Source organism: Podarcis melisellensis (assembly GCF_964234715.1).
Source record: "Podarcis melisellensis genome assembly, chromosome: Z".
NCBI lineage: Eukaryota > Metazoa > Chordata > Lepidosauria > Squamata > Lacertidae > Podarcis > Podarcis melisellensis.
The window spans coordinates 33,713,278-33,733,644 of NC_138547.1; positions in this window are offsets into that span (position 1 = coordinate 33,713,278).

Genomic DNA, 20,367 nt, shown 5'->3' on the forward strand with positions numbered 1-20,367 from the left:
ATACACACACTTTCTCACACATGCTGAGCAGCATCTGCAAAAAAGATTTGTGTTGACAACTCTGGGCTGCTGTTTCTCCACTCTGGCTAAGCATCACATCAGGTGTTTGTTCACAAATAGCCCACCACCTGCAAAACAACTGCTAGAGATTTGACATTGCAGAACTGGCAGGATATTGGCAAAGAAAGAAAAGAAAGGAAAGCACAACAAAGCAGAGGATATAGAAAGCTGCCTATAGAAATTACAGGTTTTGTTCATCTAGGAAAATAAGGGAGGAAGCCTCTGGGTGCACAGAAATCAGTGTAGTGCAGAAAATTTCTCTTACATTTTCTTTCAACCATTCTGTATTGATTAATGGGGAAAGAAATTGCATTTAAACATTATCATGGGTTGGCGCGGGGTTTTTGCTTGTTTATTTCATTGACCTGCTACTTGAGGTGTCCAACGGATGATTCTTTCATTCCATAAAGCATCTCATCAGTGGTATGCACTCTGCCGCCTCCCTAGATGCCTGTTCAATTAAAGCCCAGAGGGAGCACATCAAAAGATAACTCCTTTCATGGGGCTTTTTCATAAGAGGAAGCACGGGCAACTGTGAAGGCTGCAGCGTGTTGGAGAAATGCCTACAGTACTATACCTTTCCTCTCTGTTTTGTCCATTTCTTGTTTCTTTTCTCTTTTATTTGTCCATCTATCCCAGTCCTCTCCACTCTGCCTGTCATCTGCATGCCACTGTCTCAGGCAACTGATCTTTCAAATTATATGTTCCCTGACCCCTTTTTAGCCGGAGATGTTGGCAGTTGGCCCAATATATTTTGCTGCATGCAGCGAAGGACAAAATGACGTATCTCCTCATTCCACATGTAGAAATGGATCAGAGTGCTGACTGAATCTTCCTTTGATATCAGGGATGGGACAGCATCCACCACTGCACTTAAGGGCCCCAAGCTTTTTTAGACAAACCCCTAGGTTGTTGAGCTTTTTTAAAAAAATAAATACAAAACCTTGCCTAAGATCCAAGAAAAAGTGCCACCTTTCGGAAATCCCCCCAGGACCTCAATTCCGCCTTTGAAATCCCTGTAATGTCCAGATGTATGGCATTCCTAGCTTAATCCAAACCAAAAATCTATTGGGATGATTGAGTTTGGGTCTTGGACTATGCATGCATAAAGCCCCCATTCCGGTTCAGCTAAGAATACCTTGGTGCAAGCCCCTCTACTTGGCTGAGATGGGACTATGCTCTTTCAGCCTGGGCTGTGTTGGCAGAGATTGTGCCAACACAAGCTCCCTCAAAAAGCCGCATGACCCAGGAGAATTTACACTGGCAAAAAATATGGTGAAAGTAAAACTATTTTAAAGGCTTGCCATCCCTTTGCGAGTCACAAACCAGCTCAGCTGAGTGCTGCACTGCTTCTGAATGCAATTTGGAATACAGGTAATTTTCACTGGGTTCACTTAAACCAGCATACATTCCACTTGCTTCCTATACTTAGGATTGCTCTGCCCAGGAGTGTAGGACAGGATGTGCAGCATGCTCACAAATGTCTTCTGACACCTCACACCACCATCCTGAATCTGTTTGCCATGAGGTGACTGCCTCAATCTGCCTAGTGTTAGGGCCAGCCCTAGCTATGATGCACAAAATTGGCATGATGGCATCTGATTCTAGAAATATATCCCTTTTTGTAAGTGACAAGCTGCTCATTTTGGTCATTTTGTTGTCCGCAGCAGTAATAGGCAGCTGCTGGTTTTCAAACTGAGTGCATGCAGTTCCTCATGTTTCAATGCTCCCAAATAACACTCGTTTGTATTATTCTGTGTGTGTGTGTTTAATGATTTATAAATTGGGTTCTGCAAACTGACTGTCAGACTAATTCATATAAGATTAAAAGGGAGGTGGAATCCACAAGCATATGATAGGTTTATTAATGTACTCTTTTTTTAAAAAAAAAAGACTAATGGAATCTTCAATCATGCTCTAATGAATCCTAATGAAGTGAAATACGTATGGGTTGGTACTCTCCATATGGACCCACTTTAAAGTGAAGAGATGTGAACCAAATCCAAAATATTAAGATTCCAGGAGTGACAACATATGTCCTCAACATCAGTCTGGTATGGATTAAAAAGAAAAGGGGGAGGGAATCAACCCTCAAGTTCCTAGCCATTATGATCTGAAATATTGAATTGGTATTTTAACCAAGATTGGAAAAATAACTTTGAGCCAGGAATGGGTGGCATATGTCCTCATTGCCTTTAGTGCTCTTTTCTTTTGAAGACAAGTTTAGTTGTTTTGCTTGTGATAAAATACTTATTGTTGTTCTTTAGCCAAAGATCTCAAAGCAGCTTACAAATCCACAATGGCCTAAAGTTGCAAAGCCTTAAGTATTTCAGTAAGTGCAGCTGATTTTAACTGGGAATTAGAGCAGACCCATTCAAAGTAATGACCCTAAGTTAGTTATGTTTATTAATTTAAATAAGTCTCCTTGAAATGGGTCTGGCATTGAATGCCAACCTTTGTGATGCCACATGCAAACACATATTCAAGTTCACACATGCACACACTGAAACATCGAGGTCCAGGAATGTTAGAGGTGGGGCAGGTGACTTGAAGGTGGTAGGGGGAGAGGAATTGTGCTCCTACACCACAACACATGTATGAGTGAGATCGACGCCCTCATCTATCATCCAAACTGGCCTGGATTTTAATTTGTTTGGAAAAGGTGTCATAATGGGCAGATACTGTTTTAAAACAGGGATTGCCTTAAGCTTGTTGTACGCTGAAATGGCAAAACTGACTAGAAAGCTCAGGAACCAAGAATATAAAAACTTTAAGAAAGAATGGGGGGGGGGATTACAATTTATTTAGGAGACCACTGCAAGCAGATAAAAACATTAGCAGGATTTTAATAACACTTGCAACATAACAAACACTGTGAATAATATGGAGAGATACAGTATATGGATTGTGAAATAATATGCAGTTGAAAATGTTGACAATTGGACCCACGGAGGGGAGGGTGGGAAGTTGGGAGATTCAGAGAAATCTCAATATATTTGGTATTGCTATAACTTTTTGTTCGTAAAATCAAATAAAAATTATTTCCAGAAATAAAATAAATAAATAAAACAGGGGTTGCCAACCATTTTTATCAGCAATCACACCGCGAATTTAGAAAAAGTCCCATGGACACTGTCACAAACTGGCTGCCATGGGAAAGTGGCATAGCACAAAATGGCTGCTCTGTGTGTGTGTGTGTGTGTGTGTGTGTGGCATAACACAAAATGGCTGCCACATCCGAAAGAACAATAAGAGACACACGGTGCAGGTATGCCCCTCCCTTAGTCAGATCTCCCATCAGCGGACAAAAGACACCTACATCACAAACAGAAGCTCTTTGCCCTTCTCTTTTCAGAATGGGAGGGAGGTTGGGTATTTGCTGATCCACTGCAAACAGGAACTGAGAAGGAAGAGCGGATAGTAAATATCCCCTTTATAAACTCTGCAATGTATGTGATACTGAGACCTTCCATGGGTACCACAGGAGGCAACCAGAGGCACATTGACAGCCACTAGTGCCACATTAGTAACCCCAGAATAAATAGTGCCTCGCTGAATGTGGTAAACTAGCAGACATGATTAAAGCGGCAACATTAAACCTATTTCTGAATTCAAACTGGTCCTTAATAATCTCAATGTAAAGAAATGAGAATTAAACACAGGAATGAGGATGGTTTTGGTACAGAGTATGAGCAGATTTCCTCACAGTTCAGTGAAAACACTTCGGCAGTGATTGGAAACCACAGGTTAGTAGGATGGGGCGGTGGCAGGAAATGCAGTCCTCCAGGGCCTTCTGTTTTGGCTGTTGGCATTCTCTCCAGGCCACACAACTTCCCAAGCTTCACTCTGCACTAGTCCTCCCCCCCCCCCCCCCGAGAGTTTTTGCATGACTGGAATGTCTCGTTGAACTCAGCTAATGCTTCCTGCTTTCTTGGCTGGAATCCCTAGAGGGATGCAACCCTGTGGAAGACACGCCTACAGGAGGAAGAGGTGGCCACTAACTTCGATGGCTTTACAAGAGGATTAAACAAATCTGTGGAGGGTAAGGCTACCTATGCCTACTATCTACTACTACTGCGCTCTCCCCATGGTCAAGAGAAGTAATGCTTCTATATGCCATTTGCTAGAAACCATGGGTATGTGGAAGAATTTTGTTATGTTCAGATTCTGCTTGTGGTTTCCCTATGACATGTTTGGCCAATGTGAGAGTGGGTTGCTGTATTAGATGAGCCCTGAGCCTGACCTAGCAAGGTCTTCTATGTTCTTATGTCAGTAAGAAGAAGCTAGTCTACTAGTCTAAAATTTACATTTAGCGCTCTGGCCTTTGGCCTCACTTCCCATGGGCATGTGGCCTCTGGGCTGAAGCAGTTTCCCCTATCCCTGAAGGACCTGATGGCTGACCTCCATTTCTCATCATTGCTGGTGGCACTGAAAATGAAATATGCTGATTTCACAGCACTAACACTTCACAGTTTACATCTGTAGTCACTGGCTGTCCACACAGCACAGTCTCTAAACACTGTTTAGCGGAAGGATTGCTGTAATTGTGATAGATCACCCTCAATGCATCACAATTACAGCAATACCCATCTTGAAAAGTGGTATTAGCTAAAGACTGCCTTTGACAATTTTTTTTTAAATCTACACAGATGTTAATGGGTCTTCAGATACCCACCATTATAAGAGTACTTACAGAGCGGAAAATATACTTCAAAGCTACTGTAGTACATTAATATTGTTACAATGGGGAAAAGAAGGGAACAACAAAGCATTTGCTAGGATTGATGAATCAGCCTACTTCTGGTCCATCTTACTTAAATCATGCATAAACACATTCTGCCCCCTTGCATTCCATCCTGTTTTTACACCTGTGATTTTTTTTTTTAAAAAAAACTGCATTCAAATTTGCATTTAAAATACAAAATTCTAAACACATTTTCACTCAAAAATACACATTTGAAACATTTCCCCACAAAATAGGCATTTCTAAATGCATTTTCCCTCAAAACGGGCATTTCTGTACATACCGTATATGTTCTAAAAATATGCATTTCTAAATATGTTTTCATTGAAATATGCATTTCTAAATGTATTACCCCTAAAATATGAATTTCTAAATCTATTTTCTAAATGTTTTCTCTCGAAATACCTGATTCTGAACATATTTCTCCTCAAAATATGCATCTCTAAACCTTTAAATTGCAATACAGTGGACCTTCGGGTTAAGAACTTAATTCGTTCCAGAGGTCTGTTCTTAACCTGAAACTGTTCTTAACCTGAAGCACCACTTTAGCTAATGGGGTCTCCCGCTGCTGCCACGCCGCCGCTGCATGATTTCTGTTCTCATCCTGAAGCAAAGTTCTTAACCCGAGGTACTATTTCTGGGTTAGCGGAGTCTGTAACCTGAAGCATCTGTAACCCGAGGTACCACTGTACAGTTGGGGAGGTGTCCAGTATTCCCCTCACAGAGCTTACAATTCCCAGAGATCCCTGGGAAGAGGGATTGACTGTTAAACCACTCTGGAAACTGTGCTTCTGTGAGGGGAACAGGACTCGCCTAACAACTTTCACTCCTAACAAGCTATAGTTCCCAGGATTCTTTGGGGGAAGCCATGACACTTTAAAGTGGTTCGAATCTGCTTTAAATGTATGTAAAGTCAACATTTGTGCACCCCAAGGAATGCACCTTCACATCAAAATGGGCCAGGCTTGGTTGGGAAGAGGGGATCCCGTTTTGATTCAGCTCCAGCTTGTGTATAATTTCTTCAGTTCACTCTTGAAATGTAAGGGGAGAAATGTTCAGCGATGTTTTGGAGGAAATTATGTGCTTTCTGGCTGGCAGCGAACATTTCTGGCTGCACTCCTGTATTTCCTAGAATTCATTTAGCACTCCACTTTTGATGTAGTTGCGTAAAAGGAGAGGTCCAAGAGGTGGCACAGATTTAAAAACACATGTAGACATCAAGACTGTAATAGACTGAAGGTTTTCTATAATTCACAGTTCCAGCGGTGTTTGTAGATGCTGTCTGAGGCTCTTTTTAGACTCTGTAAAGACCCCCATGATTCATAGGTAATCTTTCTTTGAGGTAATGTGTGCGCCACAGCAGAACAGCTCCAACAGGTCTCAGTAACTCAACATAATAGTTTCAAGGTCTAAACAACAGATACTTTAAAAAAGAAAATAATCTCAGAAAAAGGTCTTTTGTTCTGTTTATGCAGTTCACAAATGATAGGGCTACAAAATGTCACACTTCTAAAATGCAGATTATATCCACACAAATGTAGATAAGACTGTGTACACTTTATACATCTCTCTCCTCTCTCTCTCTCTCTCTCTCTCACACACACACACACACACAGACACACACACACAGAGAGAGAGTAAATTAAAAAAGAATGATGGTAACTGCAGTCTGCCTCCTTGCCGTGCTATAAATCCCAGCACCCATAACAAACTACAGTTCCCAGAGTTATTTGGGAAATGTCATGTGCTTTAAATATGCTTTATATGCATGGTGTGTATACAGCCCAAGTTGGCAACAGTTCACTGTTCAAAATATGAGCTTAGCTTTTTTAAAGGTGCCAGCGTTTATTTCCTTTTTGAGGTGGGACTTCAGATCATTCTGAAGTTTGGCTCTTATCATGCTCCCATTTAGTTAGCTGTCCTACACCAGCTCCCAAGATTCCCTCAGACCCATTCTCCAAAATGCACCTCCGACAGGGGCCGTCCCCCATTGCAACAGCTTCTGGTGATCTGGCAGCCTCACCATATAGAGCACTAACGCCAAGGTATCAGCTTTATCTGAGAGTATTGCTGCTGCATCCTAAGTGGGCATCCATGGCCCATAATCGCTGGGAAGCAGAGCTGGCCAGAGCTTTTGCATCACAACTGTTGTATAATTACCGTATTGGCATGAATATAAGCCCCACCTGAATATAAGCCTCACCTTTAGAATTCAAGGGGAGGGGGAGAGTGAGAGAATACCTGAATATAAGCCACAACCTTAAAATTCCGCAGGCACTCACACCCGTTCTGTTTTACTGTATGTCTGTTTCAGCAGCAATATCGTAAAAGGCAGTTTTTGTAAGGTCGTGAATTTAAGCCACACTTTTAACTTTTCATGGTCAGAATTTGAAAAAAAAAAGGTTAGGCTTATATTCAGGCCAATACGGTACATTTTTCAAAGGTTTTAGCACTTGGACCCAGGCACATTGTTAGGGGGTGGCCCGGGCTCACCACATCCTTGGTCTTTTGTTCTGAGCCCTGGATATCCTGCCTATTCCCTCCTCACTTTTAACCAAAGTAGGTTTTTTAAAAAATAAAATAAAAATAAAATGTGTGTTGTTGTTGTTGTTTAGTCGTTTAGTCATGTCCGACTCTTCATGACCCCCTGGACCAGAGCATGCCAGGCACTTCTGTCTTCCACTGCCTCCCGCAGTTTGGTCAAACTCATGCTGGTAGCTTCAAGAACACTGTCCACCATCTCGTCCTCTGTCGTCCCCTTCTCCTTGTGCCTTCATCTTTCCCAACATCAGGGTCTTTTCCAGGGAGTCTTCTCTTCTCACGAGGTGGCCAAAGTATTGGAGCCTCAGCTTCAGGATCTGTCCTTCCAAGGAGCACTCAGGGCTGTGTAGTGCACTGTAAACCATGAGCTCACCCACACTTAGCTTATGCCCCATGCTTTCTAGGCGCTGTCTGAGCACTTGTTCTTCTTTTGCTTGCCACACTGCTTTCCCCAGGAAAACCCGCTGTTTATTGCTCTTTAATCCATAATGGGCTAACAAAGCTGCAGACAGGATGCCAAAGAAAATAAAGTGTTGTCAAAAAGGGATAACATTAACCACATTCATGAATGTTTGCACAAACATTCCAACAGATACTGCTAGGTGTACTGCATCCTGGCTTTTGTAGCAAACTGCCATCTTAATGCATGATGAGAAAGGGCCTTTTCTGCAGTGGCTCCACACTTGTGGAAAGCTCTCCCCAGGGATGCTTGCTTGGTGCTGGGCAAAAACATTCCTCTTTTCTTCTCCTAGGTGGGGTACTGTTTTTGTTTGTTTCTATGTTATGCATTTTGATGTTTTTATATTGTAAATTGCCCTGTGATCCTCAGATGGATGGTATAGAAATATAACTATTATAATTAATAATAATAATTGTTAAACAGCATCATAAGATTCAAGGATTTCTTCTTCTGACAAAAATTCAGACGGAATGATTCACAGGGTGTTTTGGTTTCACTGAAGACAAATCAAGATTAGAATGAAGACTAAATTCCAGAGCCAAGATTACATTTTGGTAGCAGTAAACACTACCATTTTCCGAGATACACACAGCAAGCATTTCTACCCACCTACATCTCAGCACAAATCAGAGCTCAGCATTAAAACAAAGAGAAAACAGACATCTGTGTGCCAAACAAACAAACATAAAAAGCTGGAAGTGTAAAAGTAAAATCTTTAGTTGCAAAGCTTTGTGTTATTTTGGATGGGGAGAGACGACCCACATACAAACCTGTTAACTGTCTCCGCAGCCCCTTATGCTGACAAGCTGAAGGAAACCTAGAGATTATGCTGAACTGAAATGCTTTGCAGTTCGTACAACTTTTTGTCAACATGTAAGTTTAAGGGTGGTTTTAAGTTTGGGGTTGCTGGTTTTTTAGTTTTTTGTTTAAGTCTTGCAGGCTGCATGGTTGATTTGCAGTGACTGTTTCCATCTTGGAAGCCTTAGGGGAGATGCGGTGAGGGAATAAGCCAGAAGAGATTCCTTTTTCTTCGAGAAAGGGAAGTAATAAATAAAAGAGCACAAACATGGAATGAACTCAAAGGACATGAAATATGAATATCGGTTTCTCCGATGTTTTCTGACTCCATTCTCATTCCACCTACAGCTTCCTCACACCCCCCTCTTTTTTTAACTGTGGCAACAAGATTTTTCTAAAGACCTATGAATATTTCTCCTTTTCCCGAGCGTCGTTTCAAATGCTATTATTATGGAAAGTGAAAAATGACTGTCAAAACCCAGCGCATCCAAAAAATAAAATTCCCTTTGCAGTATCTCACACATGGCAAAAAGAGGATGAGGTTTCTATTATACCAGGCAAGCAGAATAAATAATTAAAAAACATAATTAAAAATGTTAATAATTAACAATCCCACTGCACCAGGTCTATCACACAGTCTGTTCTCCAAGCATCAGGAAAAAAAGCTCATTTTGTTCCATAGTACAGCCCCTGTCTGGAGAGCAAATGGAATCCCAGTGCAAATGAGATGTTTTTTCTGTGTCTGATGGGAAAACAAGTCTGAGCAAAGAAAGCCTCACAGATGAGCAAGAAGAGATTTTGAGGAACATTGCAAATGTTAAAATAAAATAAGATTGCAGCAGGCAAGGGGATGGGGGGAAGAAACACACTTGATTTTGGGTGCGTCCACAACAAGTCCACATCCACACCATACCTTCTGAAAATTTACGGCTTCCCTCTGAGAATTCTGGGAGCTATAGTTTGTAAAAGGTGCTTAGAGATATTAAAGGTAAGGTAAAGGTACCCCTGCCCGTACGGGCCAGTCGTGTACGACTCTAGGGTTGCGTGCTCATCTCGGTCAAGAGGCCGTGAGCCGGCGCCATCCGAAGACACACGTGGCCAGTGTGACGAAGCTGCAGCTGGTGAGCGAGCACCAGCGCAGCACACGGAAACGCCGTTTACCTTCCCACTACAAAGTGGAACCTATTTATCTACTTGCACTTAAGAGTGCTTTCGAACTGCTAGGTGGGCAGGAGCTGGGACCGAACGACGGGAGCTCACCCCGCCGTGGGGATTCGAACCGCTGACCATACGATCAGCAAGTCCTAGGCACTGAGGTTTTACCCACAGTGCCACCGCGTCCCTTTAGAGATATTAGGAGGACCCTATTCCCCTCACAGAGCTACTGTTACAACAATTCCCTATGAAGATGGACTGAGTACTAGCACCGATTACTGCAGTTTTGTGAAGGGAATAAGGACCGCCAAACTATAGCTCCCAGAATACTTAGGTGGAAGCCATGACTGTTTAAAGTGGCATCATCGTGCTTTATATGTGTGGTGTTAATGTGGTCAAGTGTCAGGTGTAAGAGTTATGGGACAAGGGGGGTCTGGAATGCTTTCTAGTGATAGCATGTCAGCCAATTGCTCCGGCTCTGCGTCCCCCTTCTCCTCTCCCATTATCTCCCAACTTTCCCCCTCATCTGCCTCTGAGCTGTGACCTCCCACAAACCAATGTTGTAAATCTATACTGTCTTCCTCTTCTCTCGAAGGGTTAGGCTGGGGAGGCAGTCTCCATCATTCATCCTTTGTCCAATCAAGGAGTTTCAAACAGGACTTCTTACTCTGTACCCTGTAAAAAGGTAGTTAATATTGCTGTGACTGGTGATTAGGAAAATGCATCATCTTCAACATGGAAAATTATGTAGAGTGGGAAAACAATCAGTGGGCAATACTAAATACCCTCAGTGTTTTACTTTAAGGCAGCCTTTCTCAACCTGTGGGTCCCCAGATGTTGTTGAACTACAACTCCCATCACTCCTAGCTAGCAAGGCCAGAGCTCAGGGATGACGGGAGTTGTTGTCCAACAACATCTGGGGACCCACAGGTTGAGAATCCCTGCTTTTAAGGGATGGAGAACCTCTGGCCTTCCACATGTTACTGGCTCCAAATCCTATCCGCCCCAGGTAGCTGATGGCCAACAGCTAAGAATGATGGGAGTTGAAGTCCAGCAACATCTGGAAGGTCACTTGCTCAACATCCTTGATTTGATGCAATAGCAAATGTTGATCCAGAAGCAACTGGCCATTTTGAAGAAGAAGAGTTTGCATTTGATATCCCGCCTTTCACTCCTTTTAAGGAATCTCAAAGCGGCTAACATTCTCCTTTCCCTTCCTCCCCCACAACAAACACTCTGTGAGCTGAGTGGGGCTGAGAGACATGCATTGTATGTAGCGGTTTGCCGCCAGCGCCACTCAAACACCATACAGACGGTGGCGGGATCCTTTGCTCACGGCTGCAGCCACAAATGGAGGATCCTCCACATGCGGCTGTGGCAGTGCAATGATTGCACCCCGTGGGGTGCCTTCTTGTGACCCCTCCAGACATGGCACCTGGGGTGCACCGCCCCCCGCCCCCTTGCAACACCGCTGGTTCCTGTCACCACTTCTGTCTCTAACATGGATAAGTTGTGTTGTCCCTTGAGGGAGGACCAGTGCAAACTGCAGGTGGTTGCAAAGTTCAAGGGAGGTGGTCCTGAACAGGACACAGGGTCCCTGTTTAGCCTGGAAATGTTCTGGAATAATTAAACAGAGGAGCTCCCATTTTTTATAACTTGCAACAATTTTCTTCTGAATCTCCCTCCTCCAAATAAAAAAATAGGACAGACATATTGGATCTCACCCCAACCCTCACTGCCAGTCCCCCTTCCCAAGCAAACCTACATTTTCTAAGGGGGGGGGGGGACATTCACTGGAGAAAGAAAATAGCCTCCTGAGCAGGGTACATGAGATCTGTGCCTCCCTTCTGAATGAACTGAGTTTGGTGTAATAGGAAACTACAGCTACTTTTTTACCCTACAGAAATTAATATCCCTGAGCATGTTTCTTTGCTATTGGAGATGGGTGGGGTTGGCACAGTTTTCATTTCAATGCAAACCTATCTAATTTGAACTTCCTGAACCAAAACACAAACCAAAACACAGCAGTCCTTTGAAATTTGCAGTGCTCCAAATGTTGCAATACATTTCTCCAACCAAGTAATGTGTACAAAAATGTATATAGATCAAGAGAAAGCATGCATTAAAATGCATGCTATTAAAAATATAATAGATTGTGTTAGGCAAAATGGCAGACAAAACTGTGAATACTAGGAGAAGGTCACACTAAAATGCCAATGAATTTTCATGGGGACTTTTTGTTTTTTAAGCTGATTCAGAAACTGGACAGAGAACTGAACAACAAGGCTGGCAGAATAAAAGCAGAATCAGATTTGGCCATCCTAATTCTCCATCTCTAGATTTCTACTCCTGGAATAAATCACAGCTCTTCATTTACTGAGAAAGGAATGCACTCAAAAACACCACTGCTCTGGGGTGGCAGCGACAGCGAGGAGATAGACCTCTTCCTTGCCCCTAGTGGCACTAAGAGTATTAAGTCTGCTACTAACTGCAAATCCCCATCTTCTGTTCTGTTTCTCGGTCACAATCAAGCGTGATGGAATGTTGGGAAAGTGGAAAGGAATACTGGAAAGTGGAAAGTGGCTTTTATATAGATCGATAGATAGATCATTGTACTGGCAGTAACAGTTTTACTGCAACAATAAACCTTGGCTGCAACCTTTTAATCTGCTAGCTGGATTCCAATACAGAACTAGAGATGGGTAGATACAGGGTCAATGTAGGAACCAAAGAAAAACTGTCTGTCTGTTTATCCCATTTGTTTACCACCTAATCAGCAATGTCCTCTGGGCAGACACAGATACACAGACTTGAAATATTTTTATTTATTCCCTCAACATTTCAGCGATGTGTTAAAAAACCCAAAAGTGGAATTGCATGTCTCAATGTCACCAAAAGCTTTGGAACCTTCACCTTAGGATAAGGGGCAGGCACTCTCCGCAGCAATAGAGCAAAAACATTTTCTGCTTGAGAAAGCTGGCCAGGATGAATGGATGGATTATTTATTTATTTATTTTGTAAAAAAAAGGGGGGGAACCCTCCTAGCTGTACTGTAAATGCTCACTGTCAATAATCTCAATGGCCTTTCCCCCAACTCCCATATTTGCAGAGATTTTGTGTGTGCTTGTTCAGTGAACTCTGAAAAATAAAATAAACAGTAGTCTTCCTATACCCATCTTGAGGAAGGTTTTCCCTCCCTGATGCTGGCACAAAGACATGCACACCTCCAAATGCAGTGTGCATGGGGGGAGGAGAAAGTGAGAATATTCTGTTATATGCAGGGCTTCCCCCCCCCCCAGCCAGAACTCACCAGAACTCAGTTTCAGCACCTCTCAGGTGGACACCATCGCCATTATAAGAAGACATGGAGGCGTTCTTGGTGAGTTCCAGCACCACTTTTTCTAGAAAAATAACACTGGTTATATGCATTGCTATTATAATCATAATGATTATAATACTAAGATGTCCAACGGTCTCGAATTTCCCATTATAATGTCTCTTTTCCCTCACGTGCTCTGTAAGCATAATAATCTCTTGGTGTTTCCATTCCTAGCTCAGGCACTATGAATTGTGAGGCAGGTCCGCTGTCAGGGCCGAAGGACAAATTAGGAACCAGGAATGATGAGTAGCTCAGAACAGACAACAAGTCAATAGGTAGGTCCAAGGGGGGTGGCTCAGTCGAACAGCATCTGCCTTGCATGCAAAAGGCCTCAGATCCAATCCTCAACATCTCCAGTCTGGAACCCTGGAGAGCTGGTACCAATTAGGGCAGGTAATACTGAGCTGGGTGGACCAATGGTCTGACTTAATATAAGGCAGCTTTCAATATTCTACTTCTCTCTCTCTCTCTCTCTCCTTCTCTCTCTCTCTCTCTCTGTGTGTGTGTGTGTTTGTGTGTGTGTGTTTAGTATTTTAAAATTATCTTCCTCCTTATGCTCCAACTATCTCTTTGCACCAGACACAGTCATGATTATTTTTCTGGTCCCTGAAAGAACACTGTTCCCTGTTTTGTCCCTATTTTTCCATCTGCCAGGGGTGGTGGTGGAGAGTGGAATACCTGATTAAAAATGCATAGCGTAAAGGCACCAGAGTCCTTCTTCTGGGTTCAGCTCTCCCCTCAGGGTCTCTAGATGTTAAATCTCCTGAGTGGGCGGGTGGTTGAGTGGGTGGATGAATCTTGCATTTAGGGAGAATGTAGGTAAATCGATGCGGGGGAGCATTGAGGAACCCTGCAATGTACAGCCTGCCATTTCACACTCTTCATCTCCTGAGGTATACTTTGATCAGAATGCAGAATGATTATATTTTCTTTCCTAGTTAAACAAACACAACAACAAAAAAAAAAACACAACTCCTCCCCCCCTTTACTTTAAAATCAGTTCTTGCAGATCCAACAAAGACATCGGAGAAATGTCATTAGGTATATGTGATGTGTGTTTGGGGGTGGTGGGATTCAGGCACTGATTGGCAGTCGGAGGTTCATCCTTTGGGAGTCAATGGAGCATTGTCCCACGTAGAACTCAGTTGAAGTACATAGGTTGACCTTGTCCTGTTGTCTCCCAGGGCTGAGGCTTATCAGGATGCACAACCTGTCTGTGTAGCGGCAGAGAAGGAGGGCGGCTTGTAGCCTAGCTTAGCCAGGCTTGCTTCTTGCTTGTGTATGCAGCTGACCATGTGGCTTGTTCAGACAATGTGTAGGAAACCTGGACCTTCCTCCAGGTTTTTGGTATTGGTGATAATTGTTTATGAGTATTGGGTAGGGGCATGTTGTGATGTCTGTGTGTCACCCCCCCCCTTGGGTCGAGAAGTGTTTGGTGCAATCAATTCAGAGGGTTCAAGGAGAGCTAAGGTGTACAAGTATAATAGGGGGGGGGGCGCTCTTCAGAGCTATCACAGTGGGTAGGGTTTTTGCTATAGAGATTGTTGTGATGGCTGACCACATGGGGACAAATAGGGTCCTGCCCTATGATCCTCAATCTCACCTCAGCGAGCCCCCCCTTCCTGTCTTCTTACTTAAAAGCTAAAGGGACCCCTGACCATTAGGTCCAGTTGTGACCGACTCTGGGGTTGCAGTGCTCATCTCGCATTATTGGCCAAGGGAGCCAGCATACAGCTTCCGGGTCATGTGGCCAGCATGACTAAGCCACTTCTGGCGAACCAGAGCAGCGCACGGAAACGCCGTTTACCTTCCCGCCAGAGCGTTACCTATTTATCTACTTGCACTTTGACATGCTTTCGAACTGCTAGGTTGGCAGGAGCAGGGACCGAGCAACGGGAGCTCACCCCGTCGCAGGGATTCGAACCGCTGACCTTCTGATCGGCAAGTCCTAGGCTCTGTGGTTTAACCCACAACGCCACCTGCATCCCTTGTCTTCTTACTTACAACCTTCTTATTTACAAATGCTAGGGCATAGCATGGGCTGTCAGCTTCTCCATCCTCTTCAATAGTCTCAGTGTTGCCCTTGCAGAACTCAGCAGAGAGGAAGATGGGGACAAGACTAGAATTAGCTGTGTCTGCCTATCATTGGTCCTGGCTCCTCTTCTTTTGGGGCTCCTTGCCGTCTGCCCCACTTCTCCTGATGCCCACTAGCTAGTACTGCCGAACGGGGTGTTCTCCGAATTGTTGGACAGGAATTGTTTATCCTCATGTATTCTTCATATTCACATCCACCCATGTTTTTTCTCTCTGTTGACGTTCATTCATGTGATCTCTACTCGGTGAGCCCTTGGAACAGTCATGGAGCCAGATTTGAAGCAAAATTGCTAACTGCCACCCCAGGGCATTGAGATAGTGTAGGGGCGGGGAATTCAATTCTTCATTCATACTAGCAGTAATCTCGGTTTTTTGTAGTCCCAGTCTTTATATAGGTAATATGGCGCCAACTTTACACAAGCTGTAGCTAAGTGACAGAGCAACTGATTTTCATGAAGAAAATCCCAGGTGTGATCCCTAGCATCTCCAGGTAAGGATGTGAAAGTTGGCAGTCTGAAACCCTGGAGAATCTCTTCCTGTCAGTGTGGATAATGATGAGCTAGATGGACCAATGATACTAAGGTTTGTTGGTATGTATGGGGGGGGGGCGTATTAAAAAAAAAACAAATCTTAAGGGTGGAAAATCCCAAGGCAGCCTAGTGAAGCTCTCTCATGCTCTTGGCTAAGAAAAGCTGACTGTGATGGATTCGTCCAAAGGATTCTGGGATCTGTAGTTTATTCAGTCTTCTGAGCATTGTTAGGAGACCAATATTCCCCTCATAGTGCTACAGTTCCCAGAGTTGCCTGGGAAGAGGAACTAATAGTTAAACCACTCTGGGAATTGTTGCTCTCTGAGCAAAATAAGGTCTCTTAACAGCTCTCAGAACCCTTAACAAGCCACAGTACCCAGGAGAAAGTCCTTTTTAAAAGTGGTATGATACTGCTGTAAATGTATAGTGCAGATGGGATCCAACTGTTGGAATGATAAACTGGGAAATGGAAATGGGCAAAATGGAATGGACCATCCCTGAACAGGATACAGGTGGCTGTCTAGCTGTCGGGAACTGAGAACAGGCACATTCCAAATGGAATCTTTTTTTATTTTTTACAGGCTCCCCCTTGTAATAAACAAATAAATGCAATAAAAGGACATAGAAGTTTGCACGTTGGAATCAGCTCAGACACATCCATCCATGAAGGAATAGTAAGTGAACAGTGCATTAGATTATGATCATTTACAAACACACACACACCTTGGAGGCAGAAAAATAAACCAACAAAGCATCATTTGCCAAGCAGCCACAATTGGCACACCTGATGTTGGGTCACAGCCTCCTCCTTTTTTGTGCTTTGCTGTTTATGACTAAATCTACATAAATCTCAACATGACAATACCAGGGAGCCTTAGCGACCAGGGAAAACATTTCTAGCAAGCTGGTCTTTGAGGAAATGCAAATTGGGTTTTTGGAAGCAAATACATACATGCACAGCACAACAACAACAACGATGCCTCAAGGAGAAGGCCAAGATGAGAGAAAATATTTTGTCTGCATACATGACTTGCATCTGAAAACGAGCTCCGATTAGTGATGCCAACTGACCCTCTTAGTGAGGCAAAGAAGTATCGTCCCTGCATGCATTCTGCACTGACACAGGTGATACATGCAAGCTGGCAAGCAGGGTAACGAGGGCAGCCATTCTGATCCTGGGGGCATCCTTCCAGGGATGCTATTTCCCTGGCTGTGCCAGGTGCATTCAATTAAGGCCCCTGGCCAAGAGGCATGTAGCAATGCACCAGAAGAGGGCCAGATGTACTGGAAGTGCATTTGCCAAGCACTCTGCTGATGCAATGGGACATTTTTTTATTATTATACTTTCACAGAGTTTCTGCACATGTCAACATTCACCGAAAAGCAGCTTACTCGGGGAGATGAGGCTGATAGAAGGCAGCATGAAATGAGTGCTTAATTTAAAAATGCAAAGCACTACCTAACAACACACACACATTCTGAGAATGAAAAGCACCCATTGTTATGTACCTGACTTCTGGTGGCAATGGACAGGCATTATGACCAGGTGAAGACCACTTGCCCCCGCACAATGGGGGGGAGTATCATGTGATGCATCATATGATGTCACATGACATGTCCTGCCCAATGGGACATGCCATGGGGAGAAGGCAGAGTGTGGCACTGGGCACCTCTCTCAGACTCCTCCCTGTGGCATGTGCCCGGTGGGGGCGGGATGCACGGAGGGCGATCTTTGCCCTCGCTTCTCCCAGCTGTCTCCTGGCTCCCAGGTGGGGGCTGGGGCGCATAGAGGGCTCACAGAGGTGGCAGGGGATATTGGGGAGGCTGGGCCCCCTGATTCAAAATATTGAGGGGGCTGGAGCCCCTTGTGCCCCTATACCCAGCGCCAGTGTCAGGGGTGGAATGCATAGAGGACTAAGGAAATTCAGAGGTGCACTGTATACTGTGAGTAGGCCTGGCTTTCTTATCCCAACCTCCCTACATGTGTTTTCATTCCTTATTCAGATATTGCACCCTGATAAGGATAACAGAGACCACAAAAGTTGAAGATATGACAGAAGCACAGAGAGTACAAAAGAAGAAATCTGGCATGTGGTCTCAGTCCAAAGGGTCATAGGATAGTGTCAGTTCTCTCCTCTCGGTGCAAAGAAATGCATTTATAGTACTAGGCAGCCTCTGCTTTCATGGATGGGGAATTGGTATTTGAAACAAAGACAAGCTTCCTTTCAGGCAAAGATGTGTGCTCCCTCTGCATGTTAGCCTAACAAACCTAGTAAAGTCAGCTTCTAGGGATGGGAGAAAAATTCGTTCAGTCCGCATTTTAAAGTGAGCTGACCTAATTTAACAATCCCAGGCTTGTAGTGAACATTGGAATAATCAATTGGGTTACAATTTTGCATTGCCATTTTGTTTTAAAAATGTGCACAAGTACAGTTTAATGTGCACATAATATTATTTCATGGGAGAAAGCCTTGACATGCATAACAAAACTGTGTCTTACTGGGAAGGATTGCATACCAAATGTGCACTTTAGAGGAAAGTGCATGAAAAATGAAATGCCAATTTCCCATGCTTTCTTTCCTTTTTTTTTTAATGCCCATTTTGAGAAAGTAGTTTGAGTGCCAATTGTAAAATGGCTACCATTGGGTGGATGGCATATTGCAAAATGGATGCTCTGGAGGGGTGTAGCATAATGGCTGCCTTATCTAAACAAGCAGAACAGGACACAGGATCATGAAATGGTGCAGGCATGCTTTCCCCAAAAACACCCCATCAGCCTACATCAGCCACCATCATGCTTGCTCATAGAGAGGTGTGTGTACGTCTCATCTGTTCGAAATGGGTTGGAGAGGGGGTGTCCAGTCCGCATTCAATGACATTTGGACATATTTAAAGGTAGGGGAGCATGTTGTGTGTAGGAGAGGCTAAGCCAGGGCAAGCAGGAATTTGGCAAGAAGAACAAACACCCTCTTCTGTATTGTGGATTTTTGAGAGGATATTTTCCAATCCCTTTAAAGGGCATCATAAGATGTACTGGTGAGTATACTGCTGTGCTTGGGCAGCACATTGGTAACCCCTGAGCTAAAGCATCCTGGACAGATTAGCACCAAGTCTTTCCTTCATTACCACCATCAAAGCACACTCTGCCCTCTCCTCCCAAGGCAGTCTGCACTGCTCTCCAACAGCTCTTTACCATTAGGACCTTTCTCCTCATGTTTAGCCATAATCTGCTTCCTGTAGCTTCCACTCTTTTGTTCTAGTATTGACCTCTGGAACACCCATTAGTCCAAGGCTCAGCAACATTTTTTGAGGCCGGTCCAGTTCATTCCCCAGCAGACCTCTCAGTGGGCCGGAGCGTGCATGCCCATGTGCGCCTGCCCGTGCACTCAAGCTATTTTCGGCGCTCTTCCGGGTCAGAACAGCATGTATGCACATGCTATTTCCGGTGCACTTCTGTGATGGAGGAGCGCCCCTGCGCATGCACACATGCTATTTCTGGCGCTCTTCCAACCCAGAAGTCAGTCCCCACAGTGAGAAAAAAAATGGCACAAAAAATGGCACCACAAAAATGGTGGCACCAAAATGGCACCACAAAAACAACAACAACAACCAAACAACCAATCCCCACACTGATCCACGGAATGGCTGAGGGCCGGTTCCAGGAAGCTAATGGGCTGGAACTGGCCTATGGGCCTTAGGTTGCTGACCTCTGCATTAGTCCACCTAACCAGCCCTTTCTGCCTGGTTCTTGGGAATCTGTCCAGGCCACATTTTCCCCGAAGGCCACAGTGAACAACCATCTTTGCCACCTCCTTGAATGTTTTTCTCCAACAGGGAATGTTTTTCTCCAACAGGGATGATGCTTGCCTAGATGGAAGATAGAGAGCATGTGTTGAAATTCACTGGCGTGCAAATATAAATTTTACACCAGTTGCCTTTCGCCCACTTCTGCCATGTGTTTCTCCACCTTGGAGGGTTATCCAATAGGAAATGTGGCCCTTGAGTCCTGTTCCTGCTTTGCAGGTTGCACACTTTCTGTATTCAAATCTCCTAAACTCTGTGGCCCCTCCCAATCAGCATGGCTAACAGCAATAATCCATCCATGTTATGCAGAAGCATCATGGAAGGGAGAGCTTCCAAACTAACCTAAGAGCTCATTTTTTTAAAAGATCTGGAAGTTCTGGCATTGGTCACAGCTGGTGCAGCACACTCGACCCTTCTCTTGGCAACAGAAGGCATAGGTTGGGGTGAAAAAGCAATTTAAGCATATGGTCGTCTATGCTTGGTGAAGCTGTGATGCATCATATGGGACCCTCTCTTATGTGTCACAATTAGAAGATTAAGAAAATCCCCTGCTATTAATACTGAAAAGGGGAGGCTAGTCTTATGCATTTCCAAGTGTCTTCATTGCTGCATTTCCATGGGTCTGCCTCCTTCACAATGTCCTGTTAGGATCTCTTAAAAGCATCCTCTAAAGTTGAGGTGGGGAATCTTTCTGTTAGCCCAAAGCCTACATTTCCTTCTGGGTATTCTTCTGAGGACCATGTGCCAGTGGTGGGTGGGGCCAGGGGAATATGCAAGTGAAGGAATACATATGCATTTCACC